This window comes from Lactuca sativa, chromosome 5 (genome assembly GCF_002870075.4).
Source record: "Lactuca sativa cultivar Salinas chromosome 5, Lsat_Salinas_v11, whole genome shotgun sequence".
NCBI lineage: Eukaryota > Viridiplantae > Streptophyta > Magnoliopsida > Asterales > Asteraceae > Lactuca > Lactuca sativa.
In genome coordinates, this window is record NC_056627.2 from 370,530,148 (window position 1) to 370,548,234 (window position 18,087).

The following is an 18,087-nucleotide window of genomic DNA, read 5'->3' on the forward strand; positions in this document are numbered from 1 at the left end:
GAACAACAAAGCACACGAAAAGACTTGCAAGAGTAAGGTAAGGCTTGACTTTACTAGTCGTATCGCTACGACCCTGACTCGGTTACACATGCCTTGTTTCAAGTTTGAATGTAATGCCAAAGGTTTCTAATCCATTTACAGTCCCGAGAGAGGAGCGAGAGAACAACGAAAGGATCCGGCATAGCTTCTTGAAGCGACCTTTCTTTCAATTTCAAGCCAGCCAACTTCAGTAATTATCTTCCCTTAATTCTGACCCGAGAAGACGGCACTGATTTCAATGATCTTCTTTACTTTATTTTAGTACCTTGACCAAGTCAGCGTAGAGCGAAGAAGGTGATCTCTATCCATAGGCTTCTGCCACGGAAGATTCTAATGTCACATCTTCCTTTGGATGTCAACAGCTTACCCAATCGGGAATCAACTATCCGAATCCGAGTTGGCGAAAAAGACCTGACATTGGCCTTTATGATCTTGCTTCCCTTCCTTTTACTTTAATAGAATGTCCTTCCTTCTTGAACTCCAGTCACTGCATAGACATCTCCTTCCAAACCTCTAGAGATGAAGATTAGGCTGTCCGTAGGCTTTCTTCCTCGTGTTATAATTTCTTTCTTTAGGCGGGATACATCAATAGTTTAAACCTTTCTTACAGTTCATACTGTAAGTCTTTCTTTTTATTTATCACCTACTTTTTTGTATATAGAAATAAATCATTGAAGTCTTAACTGGTTTCAAAGTCTTTCTTTTTGTTATAAATGCCAATGCGGGTAAACTACCCTTTTAGCTTGAGAGAATCTAGCTGGACTAGCCTATCCTTTATACCGCCCCGGCCTTCATCCAGTAAAAGATTAGCTCGTGCCTCTTCCTTGGAGGACCTTACCAGGCATGAGGGCAAGCGCTTGGAACTAGAAGCCTTGTCTTTTGACTCATGTCACGTCGATCGTTGATAAGTGCCCGATCTAGGATAGGCTGGCTGGGCACAGTTTTGAAAATCGGATTATTGAGTTCGCCTGGACTACGCTGGCTTTGGGATGCCAGGCTTGATGCTTCAAGAAAGTTCCAAACCAATCTCTGGCACTTGGTAAAGATTTGTGATTTCCGGGTGATGACAAGTAACTCGTGAAGGTCTATAGTCAACTACGACTATTGAGCGTCGAGATGCTTTACCATGCGAGATCCTTTCCTCACACACGGTACTTATATAGTAGAGCAGCAGCCACCGGCTTTATTCGCTTGGTCGAAACAGACAGATATGGGGAGAGAGAAGGGTAAAAATCTCTTTCTATTCACAGCGTTGGAAATGCCCGAATAAGTCGGCTCTAGAGCAGTCATTGAATGCGCGACCTCAAATTTGATTTCGCTGGCAAGAAGGTAGGTTAACGTAAGAGGGTTCGACAAAGCCTTTACATTGGGAAATCCCTAATAAGCTGCGCTAAAGACTGTTAGCCTTCTCTTTAGTAGTTTCGCGAAGGTGGAGTCTAAAAAAAATGTAACATCTGCCGACTCCTTTGCTCAGTGAACCCCGCATCTGAGGGTCGGGGCGTGAAGGCCTGTCGGCTTTGGAAATCTGACGATTGCCTAAACCTAAAGGCTGCGAGTACCGATGCTCGAGACTTCGCCCCTTACTCCGATCCCGCCTCGAATGAAATGACAGTTTGGGCACACCATCCTGCCGAGAGATAGGCTAGTTTGCTCAAAGCATCTGGTATGAGAGCAACATCTTTCGTGGCATTTATATATATATATATATATATATATATATATATATATATATATATATATATGTAACGCCCCATTTCTGGTATGTTGCTTTCGTGTCATTTATTTAGAAGTTTTCGAGAGGGACTCGGCGAGTCTATGGCCCGACTCGTCGAGAGGGACGAGATTTCGAGCACGTGTTAGTCGGCGACTCGGCGAGTCCATATTCGGGACTCGGCGAGTCTGCCTGCCAGGTAGAAACCCTAAATCCCCGGGTTTGCACCCTATTTAAACCACCTTATGAGCCCCAAACTCGTCCCCTTCACCCTCAGAGCATCATTTAGCAAACCCTAATCGTTTCCTTGAGTAATTGAGTATTTCTTGTGTGAATCTTGAAGTTTTGAAGAGAAGAAGGAGGCTAGATCCAAAGGAGAAGAAGAAGATCCAAGGTCTTGCATCCATTTCAGAGTTTATTGAGGTATCAGCCGATTTCCTTCTGTTTCTATGATTTATTTATCTTTCACAAGCATATTTAGCCTCTTTTAGCCATTCCTTAGCTTGTTCTTAGTAGAGAGATCACATTACATTGATTAGCCTTCGGATCTAGCCATGTTTCAGTTCCAAAATCGTAGATCTATCACCTTTATAGAGCCATTTTGCATGATAGCCCTAGATCTACTCTTCTAAGTACCTTTTTAGCCTTTATATCCCTTTTCATGCGTATGTACACGTAAAGTTGGAAACTTTACGTGGTAAACCAGCCTTAGAAACTCAGATCTATAAATTGTATGCGGTGGTTTCAAGCAGAATCGAGTTTTTAGTATCTGCATGCATGTGACTCAGCGAGTCAGGTCGCGAGTCCCCGATCTCTACCCTTTGAGTGATTCCGAGTGGAGGCCAGTGAGCAGTAGGATGGACTCAGTGAGTCGAAGGTTTGACTCAGTAATGGAGGGACTCGACGAGTTGTTCATACAACTCGGCGAGTCCAAGACAATCTTCTTAGATCGAAGAACAACTCGTCGAGTTGTTCATATGACTCGACGAGTCGGATGCAGATTGCCTGAGCTTTTGAATCAAGAGGGTACTCGTTGAGTCGATGCCATGCTCGACGAGTAGCCACGAGTAGGGTTGAGAAGTGAGACTAGGGACTCGACGATTGGCGGCCAAACTCGGCGAGTCAGGTCAACTGTAGGTTGACTTTGACCGGGAGAGTTGACTTTGACCAGGGGTAAAAAAGTCATTTTACCCAATGCAGTGATTAGCATCTGATTGAGTGTGTTTATGGATTTGTAGCCGGGGAGATACCGGAGCTGCAGCAGTTAGCTTCCAGAGCCATACACACAGCAGCCTGTTCGCGAGGTGAGTTTCCTTCCAGTAGGAACGGGTCTAAGGCCACAACGCCGGCCCGTTCAGTCAGCAGTAGTTTCTGGACTTCGGTCCAATGCAGTAGTTAGTATGTTTGACGCCTCTGTGGCTCAGACAGGATTTATGTGTTTATGCTAGTTGATATGTTATGCTATGCTGTGTTCAGTTAGTCCGGACTTCGGTCCGATGCAGGGGACGGGGTCCCAGTCAGTTTCGGACTTCGGTCCGATGTAGGGGACGGGGTCCCAGTCAGTTTCGGACTTCGGTCCGATGTAGGGGACGGGGTCCCAGTCAGTTTTTGGACTTCGGTCCGATGCAGGGGACGGGGTCCCAGTCAGTGGGCAAGGCCCAGTATGTGCTTTATATGTATTGTATGGTATGTGGTAGTTTGGGGGAGCTCACTAAGCTTCGTGCTTACAGTTTCAGTTTTGGTTTCAGGTACTTCCGCAAGCAAAGGGAAGAGCTCGGGATGATGACATCGCACACACCACAACTTCAGTTTATGTCCTGGGAGTTGATTCGGTTTCTTGATATGTTTGGATACAGTTGTGTTACAGTTTTTCTCACAATATTTTATTATGGTTTTTGAAACACGCAACGTATGGTTTTAATATGTGATACTCAGTTTCATGGTTTTTGTTATAATAAAAATTGAAATTTTTGGGTCGTAGTTTTGGGTCGCTTCAATATATATATATATATATATATATATATATATATATATATATATATATATATATATATATATATATATATATATATATATATATATATATATATATATATATATATATATATATATATATATATAGGAATGAGTTCTATGGAAAACAAATAAGTAGGGCAACATCTACCGGAACCAATAATCAAATGACACGTGTCCATTTCTTTTTTCACAAGTAATGTATTGTGGAAGTGATGTGTTGTCATGTTTTCATTGGTTCAAATATGTGTTGCCCTAATCATTCATTTTCCATATAACTCTTCCCTATATATATATATATATATATATATATATATATATATATATATATATATATATATATATATATATATATATATATATATATATATATATATATATATATATATATATATATATTTGTGTTGCAGAAATCGCCCTTGGCGGCCGATTAATCGTTTGGCGGCCTCGAACCGATTACGATTAGGGTGTTTGATGGAAATTGGTCAAAATCAATCAAACTCGAGATTGACGGTCCTCAGCAGGAAATATTTAAAAAATTAAAAAAAATAATTTTCAAATATTACACCAAAATTTTAAAATTTTAAAATTTTAAGCTTTCAAATTTTAAAATATTATACTAAAATTTTTAAAAAATCAAAATTTTAAAATTTAAAATTTCCAAATACTTATTTTTTTAGGAAATATTAATTTTATTAATAATTTAGGGTCCCCAATTAATCCCCGCCGAGTCTGATTAATCGCTTATCACCAGTCGTCCGTCGAGCGATTTTTACAACCTATATATATATATATATATATATATATATATATATATATATATATATATATATATATATATATATATATATATATATATATATATATATATAAAAGGTAGATTTTTATTTACTATAAAAATCATATCTCTTTCATACCTAGTCGGATTTTTACGAATTTTATATTTTTGGAATCGTTGTAATACGTATATTCTAAAAACATAAACCTGCTCTCAAGGTGACAATATTTTTTGCGCATAAGTTTTTGAACTTAAATGTTGACATAATTAAGGATGAAACTGAATATATTTACTTATATGTGTAGAATAGTTACATGGTTGTCCTATTACATTTTTGTGCTTGTCATTAAATTCTAACGACAGTTGATGACGTGTTTGTTGGACTGTTGTCTAAGTCCATAACTATAATTGGTATGCCCGACTTGACATAGTCCATTTGGGTTGCATGGTATCGGAAAAATTTGGATAGACTTTTGTGAGAAAAAGATACTTATGATTTATTAATATATTATAAGTTCTAATATATTAATATGAAATCATATTATTTAATTAGTATTGATCAAGAATTAATTTGGAATTAATTTTGTGATCAGTAAACACTAATTAAATATACGAGGATTGATTGTGTAAATCATTCATTCTTGACCCGACTTGACATAGTTCATTTGGGTTGCATGGTATCGGAAAAATTTGGATAGACTTTTGTGAGAAAAGGATATTTATGATTTATTAATATATTATAAGTTCTAATATATTAATATGAAATCATATTATTTAATTAGTATTGATCAAGAATTAATTTGGAATTAATTTTGTGATCAAAAGACACTAATTAAATATATGGGGATTGATTGTGTAAATCATTCATTCTTATATATGTGGGTTTATGATCCATAGTTCTTCATGTTAGGCTAAACTCATGGATACTCCATGGAGGTTTTAACCCATGGAGCACGAAGAATATGGAAAGACATGAGTTACATGGTGTAACCATAATATCCACAATATATAAAGACCCCATAGGTCAAGAAATCGGCCCTAAGGGGTTCATATGAGAGGGCTAGCCGATTTTGAGCATAAGAACTTTTCTCTCAAGTTATTCCAAGTTGTTGGTGGTGTTGTGTTGTGATAACCCGAAATTTCAATCTTGTACATTTAATCAATGCAATCAATATTCAAATTGTATTGTCGATTTCTAGTGCTGTTGAAGGGGTCATTTAAGTGTTCTAAGCTTGTATAAATAACCAAGGTTGAGTTTAGGAATGAGTCGAAGTGTTAAATAATGAAAAAAAATTGGGCAGCCATACACACCTCTTGGAGGAGTGTACGGCCGTACACACGGGTGTGCGGCCGCACACCCACTCCCTTGGCAGCGCACTCACTTTTGGGCAGCACCTTTACCCTATATAAAGGGTAGCCCCCTTCCTTTCATTCCTTAACACCTTGGCAGCACACAACATCATTTCCTCTCAAGTTTCTCCAACTTTGAACCTTCCAAAGCTTCAAAAACGTGAGTAATCCATCCCTTAGCTTGTTATACTTGAAGAACCTCTTGATCTAGGCCTTGAATCATGAAAGTCCCGTCATGTTCTTCATCTCGTTGAAGGAGTGGACTATACACTCCTGTGTGCGGCAGCACACTCATTTGTGCGGCCATACACACACACCAAAGGAGCACAAACCCATTTCTAAGACCCTAAACTTGTACTACAACCAAGTATGGGCCTAGGACACTTCATGGATGCAAGTATGGACCTTGAAAACACCTTTAAAGTGGCCATACACCTCACTCATTCAATCCTTTGAGGTCCTAACACTTAGTGCAAGTAGTCCCAAGTGCTTAGAATGGTTCTTCGTCACATCTAGTGGTGAAATACCATCATTTGACTCCTTTATGTGTCATTACTTGTTGATTAGGATCAAATTGTGTTCAAGGCTTCACTTGAACATCCCGCATTCCGTATCGATCCTTCATTCAAATCACCCGAGGTGAGTTCATACCCCTACATTTTTCCGTATTTTTAATGTTTTCAGGGGGGGGGGGGATACAAGCTAAACATAAATGTTTTCAAAACTTATGCAAACTTCATACTTTAACCCTTTTGTACTGTGTTGAGCATAAGGGTCGTTTTTCACTAATATTTCATAGTTTTCTGGATTCGCTATTCACTACGTTATACATGTATAATCGGTATAGTTTGGAATTTTTCTAAACATAACAAGTATAGAAACATTCACTACTAAACGTATGCACTAAGACAGAAGTAGTTTACAATTTGCATCACTACTTTATCACGTTTTCATGACTGTGATTATCACTACGAACGGTATACATTCGGATTTTCACTACGGTAGAACGCTACTACACTACATGTAAACTAGATTGTACGATACTGTGATGTGCTACTTCACTACTGTACCCTTAGGTGTACATGGATAAATCCTATCATAGTATAACCAGAGTCTCTTGGAGGGAGAGCATGAGATTTGTGAATAGATCTATTTGGGACTGAAAATCCCACACCCGAACTGCTAGCTACAGTTGGGCAGGCATGCCCAGGGTGACAAATGTCATTTAACTCGACGCCTGAAGAATGTTGGAAAGGTATCTAGTCATATCAAGTATGGTTATACGACTCACATTATGTATAAATCACCTTTAGTTTACGATATGACACTCTTCAACGGTTTTACTTATACTAAATAGAACTAAACCACACTACGTTTGCTGGCAAAAGCCAGGGTTTTCAAACAGAACCAATTTTGCAATGGCTTCACATACAAAATACTTATACTTCATGATTAGCTTTAGCTAGTCACATGAGGTAGTATTTTCGCATATCACTATAGTTTTCAGTAACGAACATTCATGGTTTTATACGGAATCGATAACGCTATATTTTCACTAAAGAAAATATCGGATTTTCTTGGAAACATACAGATATTCATGGTTTACTACAGAACTGATAACACTACATTTTCATTAAAGAAAATATCGGATTTTCTTAAAACTATACAAACATTTCTGCTAGCTCATCAACAAGTTTCATTACAACCTACTGCTTATGAACTCACCAGCTTTATGCTAATATTTTTAAACTGCTTGTATTCTCAGGAAATCAGTAGACATGTACCTGCTGGGTTTTTGAGGAGTTGGAGCAATAACGTTTAATGTTTATATTCTATATATATTCTGTATGATGAAATCCAAACAAGTTTCAGACAATTTCCAAATTGATGTAAACATTTTTATTTAAGTATTCAATGTAATGGTTGTGTTGCTATGATTGTTATTATACATTGGTTGTGATGCTATACATGACGTCCTCCACCCCAGAATGTTTCCGCCATTCTAGTTTTGGGGTGTGACATGTGTGAACCATTTGAGGTGTCACACTTGGGGCACTAGGCTCTTAAGCTCCATGGAATCAAGCTACAACAAAGAGGTATGTTATCCTAACTAGTATCTTGTATTTTTTTATGTCAATTGCATGGTAGTTATAGGTTTAATGCCTTGGAAACCATTTGCATGTATAATTAGTGAAAACATAGATCCAAGGTATTTAGGGTTGTATGTGCACCATAGGATGTTGTAGTATACTAAAACGCGTCAGTGTTTTCCTGGTTGTCACACTAATCTACTTTCATCCTACATATTGTGTGCGAGACTACCCTACGCCCCGTGTAGGTCCCAACTTCCCAACACTTCAACTTACAATTAAGAAGAGAAATATTCTCGAAAGGAATGGGTGTTATACACATTAATTGAGCTTTACAATCTATTGTAGATAGTTGAAGCAGGAATGGAGAAGTATCATTCCAATAGTGTTGCAACTGCTTAGTCATGGCCATCCAATAAGGAAAGGGTAAGAAGAGAAAGCCTTATTCCTAACCTAAGTGGAAAGGGAAAGCCCACATTGGAGAGTCTAATGGGTCAAAGGGAAAGCCCAAATTTGATACTCCACTTGTTGCGGGCCCAAAAGAGGCTATGTGCTTTCATTGTGGACAAAACAACCATTGGAAAAGAAGCTTCCCCAAGTACCTATAAGAAGTGAAAGAAGATAAAGGCAAGGTGTGTAGCTCTTCTGGTATATACTCAATCTAAATTAATAATACTCATATTTTAAATTCTTGTGTCCTTGATATGGGATGTGGTTTCTACATTTGTTTTAACAAGCATGGGCTAAAGGAAAGTGAAGAGGTCAAGCGTGGGAAGCTAAACCTAATCATGGGGAATAGGCAAAAGTCGGTTGTTACCATGAGTGGTGTTGGGTCAAAATTATGGTTTATACTTTGCTTTCTAGGCAACTGTATTTTTCTGTAATGTTTTATGAGTTTATGGTCAGGTTTATGGCCAGGGAGGTGTTTACGGTCGTAAACCCATTTACCTACCATGTTTCTCATGTATATAAATAGGGTGAGGGGTGTGAGGAAGGAAGACATATAATAGAGAGAGAAAGGAGCTTAAGTGTGTGTGTGTATGAATCTCATCTAAAGGAGCATCATTCCCTTCATCAATACATTGAAGATTCATATTATTCTTCTTCTCCTACTCTTCTATTTTGATCTGGAATCATCCGTTTGATTGGGATTCCGCACCATCAAACGGATCTGATTGATACACAAGCAGATTTGGGGACTTACAATTGGTATCAGAGTTTGGATTGTATCAATCAATTTTGTCAGATCTGGAATGTATTTGATATTATTTTGAAGGATTTTTGCGTTTTTGGATAGATCTCTGAAAATTAGGGGGGGGGGGGGGGTTTGTTCTTCTTGTTTTTCATAAAAACGAGTTTTTGATCGAGTTTTGGAGTAAAAAGGGGTTTGTTCTTTATTGTTTTTCACGTAATCTGCGAAGAGTTTACGGCCGGTGAGTTTGCGGTCCTTGGTTTGCGGCCAGCACGCACGTGTACAGCTCAGCATTTATGGTTCGCACCTCGGTCTCGTGTACGGTCCAGCATCTTCGCATCGTTCTTGGCCTCACACCTCGTCCTCGCAGCAGCATCCTCTAATCGCACTTAATAATTGGAAACGGAATTAGGGATGCCGGGATTCGATTATTTTGAAGGATTTTTGCGTTTTTGGATAGATCTCTGAAAATTAGGGGGGGGGGGGTTGTTCTTCGTGTTTTTCATAAAAACGAGTTTTTGATCGAGTTTTGGAGTAAAAAGGGGTTTGTTCTTTGTTGTTTTTCACGTAATCTGCGAAGAGTTTACGGCCGGTGAGTTTGCGGTCCTTGGTTTGCGGCCAGCACGCACGTGTACAGCTCAGCATTTATGGTTCGCACCTCGGTCTCGTGTACGGTCCAACATCTTCGCATCGTTCTTGGCCTCACACCTCGTCCTCGCAGCAGCATCCTCTAATCGCACTTAAAAATTGGAAACGAAATTAGGGATGCCGGGATTCGAACCCGGATCCCTTAAGTCTATAAGCAGGAGGCTTACCAGTTGATCTACCAAGCTTCTTGTTCCATTCCCCTCGATTTTAATTCAAAAACACTCATTTTCGCATCTATTTTCGCAAAATTGACACTTTTAGCCCAAAATTCAAATTTCTTTTAATTTTTAAATTACATTTTCAACCCAAAATTTTAGTTTTTTAATTTTGACTTTTATTTTTAATTTTTTACTTAAAATTTTAACTTTGACTTTCAAGTTTGACCTTTGATTTTAAACTTTGACTTTCTCGTTTGACTTTTAAATTTTCAAATTTAGCTTTTCGGTTTGACTTTTAAGTTTGACTTTTTCAAGTTTGACTTTTGAGTTTGATCTTTTAAATTTGACTTTTAAGGTTGACTTTTGAGGTTTATAGTTAAAGGGCTTTTTTTTTAATTTAAGTTTGACTTTTAAGTTTGATTTTAGCTTCTAGTTGTGCTTTTAATGATTTTTGAGGTCTACGAGGGAATTGAAGACATGAAAGAGAGTCATCAGGATATGTTAAGACAAAACTTCAACATGTTCAATTATATCCCTGGAGAAACCCTGGAAGCTCAGCTGCAACGGCTTACTACACTTACTAATGAGATGGATATAGTTGGGATCTTCTTAACTAAATCTGAGACAAACAAAAAGCTGCTGAATTCACTTCCGAAATCGTGGGATATGAACGTGACTTTTATCAAGAAGACAAAAGATCTCAATCGTCTTAGTCTTGCTGCTGTAACTGAAGAACTCGACGCTTTGAGGTGTGGAAAAACAATGAGTTCCGCAAACATCCCGATCAATGAATTTTCATGTACTCCATCTTGTGAAGATACGATTAAGATTCTTCGTGAACATAATGATTTGACAAAATTACAAAAATGGTCCATGTGGTTTGCCAAAAGTAACAAAGTAAATCCCTGCTAATTTTTTTTATGCAAATGGCCCCTGTGGTTTGCAAAACTTACATAGATGGCCCTTTTTACTAACGTCGTTACTATTCTGCCGTTAGGGATTGAATCTGTAAGGGCATTTTCGTCTTTTCAAGTATAAAGGGACTGAATTCGTGACATTTACTAAACCATAGGGACTATTTTTGAAATTTCTTTGAAAAAAAGAATTAAATTGATAGGGGGAGGGCTCGAACTCATGACCTCCACCCCTTAAATTACCAAAGCCTTAACCAATTGACATGAATACTCTCTTGGTTTATTCTTTCCTAAAACTAATTTATATATTAATAAAACTGATAAAACATAAACAATAAACAAATTATAAAAAACATTTTTTTACATAATTTTTTTTAAATAAAACAAAATGTATTTTAGTCGTACTAAAAAAAATAGTTTTTTACAAACAAATTGTACGTATTTTTATGTATTTATTTTACGTAAAATATATATTTTTTGTCTTTAAAAAATACGTTTTCGTATAAAAAATACGTTTTTGTAAAAAATGTTTTTTTATGTCTTTGAAATAGTAATAATTAACACTACTCATGACATAAAAAATGTATAAATTCTTTTGGGTCGCTAATTCTAACCGTTTTTTCGGTTATATGTATTAAAAACAAATTAACAACGATTTTGTTATGTATCTAAACAATTTATATGATTTTTTTTATGTTAAGAGTAGTGTTAATAATTGTTATTTCAAAAAGATATATCAATGTGTCTTTCCATCTTCATTTTAACCATACGATTTAGAACTTGTGATTAAGATGAAATACGTATTTTAAATAAGATATATAACCAATATGTTTTTTATGTATTTTTAAATACATATAAAAAACCATACGTATCTTAAATAAGATATATACATATTCAGTTATATGTATTTTAACCGAATAGGTTTGTTATGTATCTAAACAATTTATACGGTTTTTTTATGTTTTTTTTTAAATACGATTTAGAACCATACATATTTTAAATAAGATATATATGTATTCGGTTATATGTATCTAAACAATTATACGGTTTTCTATGTTTTTAAATACGATTTAGAACCATACTTATTTTAAATAAGATATATATGTATTCGGTTAAATGTATCTAAATAATTTATACGGTTTTTTATGTTTTTTTTAAATACAATTTAAAACAATACGTATTTCAGATAACATATATACGTATTCGGTTATATGTATCTAAACAATTTATACGAGTTTTTATGTTTTTTTAAATACGTATTTCATCTTAATCCCAAGTTCTAAATCATATGGTTAAAATGAAGATGGAAAGACATAGTGATATATCTTTTTGAAATAACAATTATTAACACTACTCTTGACATAAAAAAAAACCGTATAAATTGTTTAGATACATAACAAAATCGTTGTTAATTTGTTTTTAATATATATAACCGAAAAAACGGTTAGAACTAGTGACCAAAAGAATTTATACATTTTTATGTCATGAGTAGTCTTAATTATTACTATTTCAAAGACATAAAAAAAACATTTTTTACAAAAACGTATTTTTTATACGAAAACGTATTTTTTAAAGACAAAAAATATATATTTTACGTAAAATAAATATATAAAAATGCATACAGTTTGTTTGTAAAAAACTATTTTTTTATAGTACGACTAAAATACATTTTGTTTTATTTAAAAAAAAGTATATAAATTTTTTTTTTTTATAATTTATTTATTGTTTATGTTTTATCAATTTTGTTAATATATAAATTAGTTTTAGGAAAAAATAAATCAAGAGAGCATTCAGCTCAATTGGTTAAAGTTTTGGTAATTTAATGGGTGGAGGTCATGAGTTCGAGCCCTCCCCTAGCAATTTAATTCTTTTTTTTCAAAGAAATTTCAAAAATGGTCCCTGTGGTATAGTAAATGTCACGAATTCAGTCCCTTTATACTTGAAAAGACGAAAATGCCCTTACAAATTCAGTCCCTAACGGCAGAATAGTAACATCGTTAGTAAAAAGGGCCATCTAGCAAGTTTTGCAAATCACAGGGGCCATTTACATCAAAAAAAATTAGCAGGGACTGACTTTGTTACTTTTGGCAAACCACAGGGACCATTTTTGTAATTTTGTCTAATGATTTGCTAAAAAGGGAAGTCAAGGGCCTAAAATACGAAGGATATCAACTCAGGAAAGGACAAAAACCCCTAAAGGCTGAATTAGAAGCAAAAACCAAAGACTTTAGGAGGCTTCAGGAAGACTATAGTAATAAATGTGAAAATTATGACTATGTTAAGAGACAACTTGTTGAATTAACTGCTGAGCTTAACACATTAAAAAGCAAATTTGAAAATGCAGATTTTGATTTTAGAAAATTTGATGTGTCAAGCGAAGTAGTTGTGAACATGATAGACCATTGTTTGCAATTTAAAAATAACCAACAAAAAGGTCTAGGGTATGATAGTGTTCCTCCACCTTTCAATCATAACTACACATCCATCCCTATGACACAGGAAGAAATTGACAGGGAGGCACATCTTCAATATGGAAAACCAGTTGGAATTATGTCAGGAGGTAAAGTAGCAGAGGATGAGAACAAGGAGAACACCATTGAACAAACCAATGTCTCCTTGAACTCGGAATCTATTGCTTCAAACTCAGCTGCTTCTGATCAACCTGTTGTTGAGAAGTACATGCCACCAAATCAAGTGAAACAACCGACGGCTTGTTGCAAGTGTGTATGTGGGAAAAATCAGAGACAAGGCAAGGATACGCCACCAGGGGAAGGAAGAAACAACTACACGGTGAAGAAAAGACATGTTTTCATTGTGGAACACCTGGACACATTGCCAGAAATTGTCCTAATCACGCATACGTTCCCTACTATGCTCAAGGTTGGCAGAACGTGCCAAGTGGGAGATACTTCAAAAGAAACCCTTCCAGGTCACAATCGCGCAATGGTGACTGGAACGCACAAAAGGCCAAGAATCAAACCTCCAAGGTCAAGAATCTAAATTCCAAAGGCAAGAAGGGAATGACAGCCAAGTAGTCCAATCCAAGAGATGCTCATGTGAAGCCAAGACCGGTTAGGCCAAAATCATCTCGGAAGCCGACTTCGAGTTCAAAATCAAGTGCCGAGGCACCCATATGATCGAAAAAGAAATGATTCAAACCCAACTACAAATGGTACCAATGGTTCATTCTTCCAAATCTCCTAATGCTTCTAATATTTCTACATCTTCTGTTTGTGATAAGCAGGATATGTCATGGGAGAGAATACCTTGGATTGATGACAAAGGTCAACCCAGTTTCAAAATGGAATGGGTTCCAAAGACCAACTGATCCCGCTCTGTGTCGGAGCAACTATGAAGGCATATCATCAGACTTCGGTTTGTAGGTAGTGGTTGTTCCAGGCACAGGATAGGGGACATCTCTCAACTGTACAACATTCAGACCTTTTTTTGAGTGTCCTTTTGCGGAAAAGGAGGAAAGGAAGAGATCACAAACGGGGTTAGTGCTTAATGACATGAAAAATTTTCGGATATGTTCTGAGATTATGTGTGCTGTTCTCAGACCTTCCGGATGCAAATTCAATCGGTGACTTACGATTTGAGTTTTCTTCTTGATATTCCTGAGTTTATCTTCCTCTGATTCGTTTTAAAGACAATTTTTCGTTTTCTTAAAAGTTTTTCGTTAGTAGTTATTATTGGGAAGTGATATCAAGAAAGTGATAACGGGCAGTATAAAACATGTGTAAAAGACTAAATCTGAATTGTCTAGACTCTGTGATCAATGTGCTGGTAGGGATGAAGGATTTGAAAGTGTGGATTTAGATAGGATTGTTTGGACTGACCATACGACGCTCAGGTAGATTGAGCAATGAGATAAACATGGTAACCCATGGGATACACTAAATTTATACGCATCTAGAACAATGGTTCGAATTTTCCTTGATGTACGGACTTATGTCCTTAATTCTGGTTCTGATAGGGCGATTGGGGGTTCTAATAAAGTAGGTATGTAGGAAATTATTTTCTTGCTTTTTATCTGTCAGTCATATGTTGCTTCCTCTGCGTTATTGGAAGAGATCCGACCAGGATTGCAACATATGCAACTCTAATTCTACACGCCTCCTGATCTATGAAATTCTTTCTATATGTTAGTCATATGTTGTCTCCTCTACATGATTGAAACATATCCGATCTGGAACACAACATATGCAACATTCTACCTCTCAATCCTTCTATCTCTGTTAGTCATACGTTGTCCCCTCTGCGTGATTGAAAGAGATCCGACCTGGGACACAACATATGCATCTAACTCTAAATTTGACTTCCTCCTTAATAATTGTTTACTCACCTAAAGTAAGGAGTTCATTGGAAGTTATTGATAACCAAGGTATATCGGGAAGTGGGGAACACGTTCTAGTGCAACTAAATTTGAACCATTTAGAGGTTGCCAGTAGATCTCGTTGCTTAATTTAAGTGGACAACAATACTTGTGGTCGTCGATAGCTAAATAGTTTATTTAGAAAAATTTGTTGATATCCTTCGTGTTTAAGTGGAGCACAATACCGACAATTGACCAGATCTATTCATAAAGGTGAATGTACTGATAAACAAGTTTAGGCTGTCTCACAACTTTGATCCCAAATATTTTTGTTTTTGTTAAATTTGTTCATAGTTTTCCTCTATGCACAAATTTAGGGGGGGAATTAAAAAAAACTCAAAAATCAAACAAAAATCAAAAAATTAAAAATAAAAAAATAGTGTTATTTCTGTTTTATTTCTTGTTCAAGAAAATCAAAAATCCAAAAATATTTTTGTTTCTGTTTTATTTTTTCAGAAAATATGAAAAACCCAAAAATATTGTGTGCTAAATTTTTGTTTTAATTTTTTTTTGTCTTATAAAATGAATTCAGATGTAGATGAGACTCGTGGAGACTGTATCGAGATTTCTGAGCCAAAGCTTCATCCGTGATCATCGAAGAATTCTCATTCGAAGGAGCAAGAAATGAAGATTATTCTTTCAACATTCAATCCTTCAACCCCATAAGCAAGGTGAAGCTGACTTGAAGATTATGTGACAGATTGCATTGAAGCCTCCTCAATCAATTTGCTGCTATCTATGAACCTGCTGAAGTGATCCAGAAGATTTGTTCTCTCTGATGTTCTCTCTGAAGATTCTCAAGCTGAAAGCGCTATCTTTCAAGAATCTTTTCAAGATGCCTCCTTACCCAATGTGCGTTCAATGTCAAATTCTACAGAAAATCCCAATTGCTCAAGATGAAGTCATTCATTGAAGATTCATCAAGTTCATCTTGAAGTCGTGAAGAATTTGAAGATTAATGTTGAAGCCAAGCTCTCGATGAAGATTGAAAAGAAAAGTTAGCTACTTTTTAGGGGGAGCTTGTTGGGTTAATTTAGAAAAAAAGCTATAAACCAAGGGGGAGATTGTTGGGTCAAAATTATGGTTTATTCTTTGCTTTTCTAGGCAACTGTATTTTACTGTAATGTTTTCTGAGTTTACGGTCAGGTTTACGATAACAGAGGTGAAAGACCCAAACTTTCATACTTCACAATATTATTACTCCAAAACATGCTACTTGCATATTCATAAAAGCAATATTTTACATTGATAAAGAGGTTACAAACTACTGGATACAAACCGACTATTACAAAGTGTTATATATTACATAACTATTCTAATTCTTTCAACAATATATGATTATACTGGTTACTTATCACCTGCAATTGTTAAACATTGATAGGGTAAGCGGTGACGCTTAGTGAGTTTAATAATAGATACAATATAATGTTATGTCATATATTTACTTCAATATGACAGAAGCAAAGAGAATCAAGGAGCAACAAATGCATATGTGAATCATGTGTTAAGCTTTCCATGTCAAACAATGACTTGATTCAAAGGTATACAATCAATGAGACATAACAATTTCCATACTTGATATACATCAATAAAGCTTCGGCCCAAATGGCACAGAAGACATAAGATTTCTGATTAACATCTTGGTAGATTTCAGGCTTATAGCCCTGTCTAACCATTTGCCAATGCCATAGAATAGAAGTCATTCTCTTACGGAGACATGCTCTACATGGCCAGAGGCTACGTACCAGTACCAATGTGAATCTAAGTCCTTTCACTGATCACATGGTCAAAGGTATTACTTTTGCTATACAAATAGCGAATAAAATAACACGGGAAAATAACTCGGAATAATAACACTAAAAAAAACATAGCTCCTATAAAACATAACATACAATTATTCCTATATATTGAACTCACCTTGAATTAACCGGGGGTCAAAATAGTAATTTGGGCAGCGCTTCGGCTTTAAATATGACTTTCTATGTTGAAAACCGGGAGCTTAATTGAAAACCGGGCTCTGCGAAGGTAGAGCTTCAAAACCGAAAAGATGAATTTTCCAGGCTTCTCAGGCAATTCGTGGCGTATTTCGGGGGTTATAATCGATATAGGGGCTTCGGGGAATTTTAATATGAAGAAAATATGGAAAAAGGGGTAAAATATGGCAATTTTTAAAAATTACCCGGGAAGGCTCGCAGCCCTCCTTTTATAGGGCCGAGGTTCGGATGGTGCGCTGTCAGAAGGAACACGTGGCATCAGGAGGTGAAGGCAGAGGGCGCATCAGCGAGGCTCGGACGCAGCAGCTGGCTCGGATGCGAGGGTCGGACGCCAGACGTCGCGCATGCGAGGCGGCCAGGTGCGAGGCTCGGAAGGGTGACACGGGGCGAGGCGCGTCGGAAGGCCATTGGGCCGCGGCTTCGGACCATTCAGCGACGGACATGGGGGAGGACACGGGTTAGCTTCGCATGCGAGGTGACATGGCTGAGTGTTGACCATGCGAAAATTTCTGATATTATCCACTTATTTCTCGGTTTTTGAGCCAAAATCTTCTAAAATCCATAACTTTCGCATACGAGCTCCGTTTTTGACATTCTTTATATGCACGCGTAGCTAAAATTATGCTCTACAACTTTCGTTTAGACTTCATCGGCTAGTTTTGACTTTAATTTTTATATTATAATTTTTAACAGACCGGGACAGGTAAATCCGTTAAAAATTCATAACTTCTTCATCCGACGTCCGTTTTCGTCGGACTTTTTACCTTTGTACTACTATTGACGAGATCTTCAATTCTCATTTAGGTTGTGTCGGCTAAAAATCAC